The sequence below is a fragment of the Cebus imitator genome, unplaced genomic scaffold (genome assembly GCF_001604975.1).
Source record: "Cebus imitator isolate Cc_AM_T3 unplaced genomic scaffold, Cebus_imitator-1.0 Scaffold65, whole genome shotgun sequence".
In the NCBI taxonomy this organism is placed as follows: Eukaryota; Metazoa; Chordata; class Mammalia; order Primates; family Cebidae; genus Cebus; species Cebus imitator.
In genome coordinates this window covers 353,570-360,692 of record NW_016107380.1, presented here as the reverse complement: position 1 = coordinate 360,692, position 7,123 = coordinate 353,570, and positions in this window count along the sequence as shown.

Below are 7,123 nucleotides of genomic sequence, written 5' to 3'. Positions count from 1 at the left end.
TAAATGTGTCTTTGTTGTGGCCCCCAGAAGCTGCTGAAACAGATCAGGACATTGATTACATCAGCCCCAATGGAATGGTGAGCCCCAATTCTCTTGCTCATCCTGAATCCTGCTCAGTTGTGCTACCCAACAAAGCAAAGTAAACAAGGAGCACCTGATGAAAATGTGGTCTAAATAATATGCCAGGACTATAAAATTCTTGAAATTTACTGCCACCTTATAAATGTTAACAATACAAACATTCTCCTATTATCAATTCAATCTGTTGCTCCCACAGAGAAACCTCAGTCCAAAGTTCTGCTCTGCCCTTTTTCCTTTTACTGGCTCAGTTACAGGCAGAAGAGATGGTATTTGGGGATCTGGGTGGACTCTGGGATCCTTCTTCAGCAACTGCACCCTGGGCTGTCTGCCAATATAATTGGAGTAGAGCCTTAGCACTTCCAAAGTTTGATTATTTCAACCCTAAGACTCTCAGTTTCCTCTTTTCTGAAGCACCTAAGCGTCAATATCATAGCACCAGTCTTAATCCCACAAAATTCAGAAGCACAAACAAATTCCCAGTTAATAATATAAACATCAGTTTCCATTGGATGGGTGTTCCCAAGCAAAAGATAACTTTCCCAGAGCCCAACTCATGTTATACTCCAGACGCCTGTTGCTAGTGCCAGTTGCAGACCATTGTAAAGATTTGGTGTTATCTATGTCTGCAAGGAAACAAAGAAGGAGAAGGTCCTTTTCCTTTAGATTCCAGGATGCCAGTGAACTTATGCCAACTGTTGGAATTCAGGCCATGGGTAGTCAAGTTCACAGGAGAAAGCCTGTATGAATTGTGTTGTGTACTCCTTGCTGTACTTTGCCTACATAACTAAGTTTATGTGCACAATTAAAATGGCAACTTAAAAATAAAGATGAAGGATGTTCTATTGCACTCATTGCTAACTCTGCTATTGCCAAGAGCAATCACCAGTGAAGAGACAGAGCCATTAGTATTTGAATTTAAATGTTGAAATAATAATAAAGCGTATGGTCTCCCTAAGGTTAGTTTATAATAAAAATAACTTCTTGATCCTGGAAAACTTATCTGGTTTCTTTCTTCCTTTCATTCTCCACTCAATGACTGAAGTTATTATTTCCATGGTGGTCTCCAAACCACACTTGGTTTCTATGTAGATTGGCATGTCACCTCCTACAATTTCACCAGCTGCCTTTTCCTCTCAAGAGAATATGATTAAAATATTAATCCAGCTTCTGGACTAATCTAGCAAGAGAGTTATATAAATTTCTACACAGCACAGCACTTGCTATTAAATATGTAACATGTCCCCCCTTTTATTTTTTATGTCTCCACAGTTAGCTCCTAGCAAAGCAGATATAAAAATTTTACCTTCCTGGCCCTCTGCTGCTTGTTCTTTCTGACTTCTCAAGTCCGAATTTGAATAATTACAAGCCCAAGTCCAAAATGCTGGTTTCCAATGGGTAGAAATGCTGGAAGAAAACATCTGGGGGCCTGAGCTGAGCCACTGTGACTGGCCAACTGTCTGGCAGCTATGACCTTTGCAAAACCCCGGTAGACAGAGGCCCTGCTCAGTAATCTGTGACAGCGTCCTCTTGGTGGTGCCAGTTCACCCATTTGTCCTGCTTACTGGAAACCATCCAGAACTGCAAAGCCATCACTCAGCATTTACAGAAACCGCCTCTGGGCCTATCATTGGGCTAAATCCTTGCTTTTGAGGAGCTTACAATCTAAGTACTGTAATTAGAGACCAATTGAGTATTAAACGATGTGACACTAAGCAGGAGTTTGAAGAAAATGATCATTGTGGGCTAGAGCCGTTGGGAAAGATTTCATAGAGATTGTGGAACGATGAGGGGGAAAAGTAACATAATCCTTGAGGTCTATGAAGCTGATAAATGTGCTTAGGATAAGAGAACCCTAGGGAGTGTATCAGGCTTACCTGTGGAGCTCATCACCAAGAGGATGGGATTCCTCGCAGGTCAAGAGGAAATTTAATCTTTCCTGAAATTCTTTAGCATTTGAATCATGATGGTGATGTTGCTGACATAAAAATCAGACATCCTTAATTTATTCAGGCCTCTAATATAGACACGTCATTGAAAGAAATGACTTACTACCAATGCCAGCCCAGGCTAGATTAAGAGCTGACAGCACTTGCATGTGAAGTCGGGATTACTGGTGGAGTTGTGATAGGTCTTTTCCAAAGGGCACAAACAGCCAAGAGAGATAACTGGTAATACCTTCTGGGATTAGGATTAAAACTATCAAACAGTAGAATTCTATCTGTTCCATTGATTTTTAAAAATCACACAGTAGGTTTTAGTCTAAGTAATTAATGGCAAGAGCAACACTTTATTATTTTCCCTTAATTATTAGCTTTGCATTCTTCTGCATATTTTAATTGAAATATATGCATTATATGACAAAAGTGCCTCTGGAGAAACAATCAAAACCTGATCAGCTCTTCCCATAATTAATGACAGAACCGGTGGGCAGAGCTGACAGCATTTTTCAATATGGCAAACTTTATTTTCCAAAAGAAAAAAAAAAAGTCAAGGCCCATTGTCTCCCTCACATTTAGCTAAATTGCTAACAGAATCAAGTAATGCAATGGGTTATCTTATCTCAAGAAATTATTATGTAAAACTGAAATATACCACTATTTATCTCTTTTGGGTGGATTTCTTTTTAATGGAGGAGTAATCATATTTTATTCTAAGTGTCATTTCCAGATCAGGTTTTCCATAAGACAGACAGAGACCTTGCTCGGTCTGACATTTCTGAACAGTCCCTCCTCACTTCAGCCTGGGAACTGACAGCAAAGTGGATGGCTGCAGGCATGGGACGGGGGCTTTCTGTGGGCATCAAAAGGTCAATCAAAGGAGATGTAACATTCACTCAGCGCTCTGCTGACAGTAACCCAGTCCATTTTTCTCTATTTAAAGACTTTAATTTGGGGCCTGAGACCCACCACTCCCACACACAATACTCAGTAGTTTATGAGCATATTAGAAGTTCCCAGTTATGGGTATAGGCAGCAGGCTCATATCTGCATATTCTCAGCCAACACCATCTGGGAATTGAGTTTGTTGTGCTGACTACAAGCCTAGGACTCTTCCAGACCAGCAACTCCAGCCTTTAATCCCTCCCCTTCTCCAAAACAAGAAGGCATGGCAGAATGTTAGATGAGAGAGTATAGAGGCTTGATTCTACCAGAAGGGTTTTTTTAAATAATTAATTTTTTTTTGAGACACGGCCTTGCCGTGTTACTCAGGCTGGAGTGCAGAGGTGCTCATTGCAACCTCTGCCTCCTGGGGTCAAGTGATCCTCAGCCTCCAAGGTAGCTGGGACTACAGGAGCATGCTACCACACCTGGCTGATTTTTTGTATTTTTTGTAAAGAACAGGGTCTCGCCATGTTGCTTAGGTTGGTCTTGATCTCATGAGCTCAAACAATCCACCCACCTTGGCCTCCCAAAAGTTTTGGGATTACAGTTGTGAGCCACCACTCCCAGCTATGTTTTTAATTTAAAAATAATTCATAAATGTTGGCACTTTATCAAGATGAAAAATGAATTGAAACACTTCAGAGTGGCAGCACCATGCCAAGAACTGCTGCACTGAACACTAAAGCTACCTGAGTCACCCAGTGTGGAGTCACACAAGTCAACTCTAACTCCCCAACTGGCTGGCTGCCTGGCAGACATTCTCTTTATAGAGAATGGACCAATACCCATGACTGTATACAGTGATAATTAAGAGCACAGACTCTGAGGCAAGCCTGCCTGAATTCAGATCCTAGCTTCACATTGTTTGCTCTTCATTGGAGCTGTTCAAAAAATTTCAGTTCTCTTCTTCCTGATGTAGATGATGGATTACACTATCTGCTGCCTTGAAGTTGGGCATGGTCATGTGACTTGCTTTAATTCTTTTGAGGGCAAAAGTGATGTGTTGCTTCTGGGCAAAATCCAGGAAGCCCTGCTTACTCAAAGTGTGGCCCATGGTCCAGCAGTATAGGCATTGCCTAGAAGGCTGATAGAAATGTGGCATCTCAGGCACCTCTAGGACCTCCTGAATCAGAATGTGGATTTAATAAGCTTCCCAGGAGATGCCTATGCTTATGTCTGTGAAGCCCTGCCCTAAGGTATAAAGCATTATTCACCATATTCTCTTCTCTGGCCACAGCAGCTGATGTTCCCGGTGGAGTTTCCTTTAGCCAGGCTCCTGGTCTGACCTGAGATGGACAACAAGCAAGACAGGAGAAAAACAAGCCTTTGTCCTAAGCCACTACAAATTGAAGGCTGTTACATTGGTTTAACTACCTCCTTCTGAGTGATGTGATCGCTTAGCACTCTGTGACCCTGGGCAAGTTACATAATCTCCCTGTGCCTCAGCTTCCTTGAGGTAAAACAGAAAATAATATCTTAAATATGGTGATCATAAATAAAATGTATTATTTATTCTAAACCCAAATAAAATGATATATTATCTTTTCTCCTTGCCACTCTCTTAAATTGTATATAAGGAAATAAAACATTCCAACCCAGAAAACATATTTTGGTGTCTTAGGTTTTTCCTTTACATTTATAAACCAACTTTTAAAAAGGAAAAACAAAACCACAGTACTGAAACAATTCACAATGAGTTGTACAACGAGCCATATTATTCAGCTCCAAAGTCACAGAATTTGAACAAGCAGCTTCCAACCTCAGCCTTTTACCTACTCTAGACCAGGGGCAGCTAACATTTTCTCGAAGGGCCAGATGTTAAATATTTTAGGCTTTGTGAGCCACATGGTTCGTCACCACTGCTCAACCCTGCCATTGTAGCACAAGAGCAGCCACAGACAACACAGAAACAAATGGGCATGGCTGTAATCCAGCGCAGCTTTATTTATGGATGCCGAAATTTGATTGCCATAAAACGTTCATGGGTCACTAAATATTATCCTTCTTTTTTTTCAATCACTCAGAATTGTAAAACATATTTTTAAGTCATGAGTGGTACCAAAACAGGCAGCGGGCTGAATATGGCCCACGGGCCATACTTCGTGGACTCTTGCTCTAGATTCTCAAGTTCATGCTTCAACTTGTCAAAGAAAAATCTATTCTGACATGTGTTAAGGTACAAAGACTTTATTCAGGACTATAGTGATAGGTTTTAAAACTATCACAGCAGAGGAGAGAGATTGGGCTCAACTCTGAATAAAACCAGAACATGTCGAGGTTTATAACTAATAGGCAGAGTGAGGGGGTCAGTGATTAGAAAATTACTAAGAGGAGCTATCAAGAGTAGGGGAGTTCTTGCAAAAGGAACTTAACAGTTTCTCGTTGAAGGGAGGCCAGGGACTTAGACATCAAAAGTAAGGGATGAGAAATTTCATAGATATTGAGGATGGAGGATTCTCTCTAAACTGACTTAGCAAGATTCTTGCTAAAACTGAGCTCTATAGGCCTAGCAAGAATGGGGACCAAAGTGGAGGCGTGGGTGAGAAGAGGACTCGGGACCTGACCAAAGTTTGGTCAAGGAGAGAGCCTTTGTCAAACTGCACCACAAAGGGTCCTCAATAGTCATGGATACATGGTGTTCAACTCAATATCCACTTAAAAATCAGGTGAGAAATAGTCACAAGCCTGTTTTTATTAGCTCCACTTGAAGAAGATGTAAGATCCCAAAGGCGTCAGACTTTCAGCAGAACTTACACCAGTCTTACCCATAAAAATAACCACCCCTCACTCCTTTCCTCACTACACAAAATTTGCAGTTTACAAAGGAAATAGTTGGCGGTTGTCTTCATAGATTAAGTCAATGTAGTCTTATTCCTTTGCCAAAAGGCAGAGAAACCAGTTCCTGTTCCTCTTTTCCCTGGGGCTAGTCAAGGCCAGTGAATGTCGGACCGCTGGGAAAGACAAGCTTTGGTTTCATCACAGATTTTTAACAAGGCACTATGCTACTTTTAAAAAAGATTTAAGTAATTTTTTCAAGAGCTTTGGCTTTTGCTATTTTTACTGACGTTTTGAAAGTAGCAGTGCTTACAACATTTTAAGTCTAGATGTCTCTATGGAAACCCAACATAACTCATATTTTATGGCCAAACGACAATCTACCTAGAGTCTTTATCCCATTGGATCACCAGAGGTCATCTGCAATATCAGAAACATCTGAGGTCTATTTTTCCAAAACCCTATCTTATCAAGCTTAATGAAATTTATATAATTATTACTTTTGCTGAGGAGGAAGTTAGGAAGAAAAGGATTTATTTCTCAGGCCTAATTCTAATGCTTATTAAGACATCATTATTCAAAATATTCTTATTAGAAAATTTTTTTATCAATTTTGGCAAACATAGTAAAAGAGGAGGAATGCAATCAAATAATTTAATAGCTGCTTTGAAATTTATGTCATTAATTTTCCTCCTCTCCTTTCCATCAGTGTCAAATAGATTTTCTGTTTAAAATGTAACAGCTCCTCTTCCCACAGACTGCTTATTCATTGCAACAGAGAAAAAACTAATTATATAGTGAAAAAAACAGGAACACACCTTGACCAGATGACCAAAATTGACATCACCTTTGTGTGATGGCCTTTTTGTGCCTTCAGATGTGATACCCCGTGAGGAACTTAACATCGCCCAGAATGTACGACCTGAATCTAATCATGAGAAAACACCAAATATATTTAAAACAAGGACCATTCTATTATTTAAAAAAGAAGAAAACGTAGAGGAGGCAAAATGACTGTCTTATTTAAAAATGTCAATTCACAAAAGACAAAGAAAGCCCATGGAAATGTTCCAGATGAAAAGAAGCTAAAGGCAGCCAGGTGCAGTGGCTCACGCCCATAATCCCAGCGCTTTGGGAGACCAAGGAAGGAGGATCCCTTCAGCCTAGGAGTTTGAGATCAGCCTGGGCAACATAGGAAGACTTTGTCTCTCCAAAAAAAAAAAAAAGGTTAGGTGTGGTGACATGAGTCTGTGGTCCCAGCTACTCAGGAGGCTGAGGAGGGAGGATTGCTTGAGCCAGGTTGAGGCTGCAGTGAGCTGTGATCATGCCACCAGGCGACAGAGTGAGACCTATCTCCAAAAAAAGGAAGCTGGATTCAAGAAAAT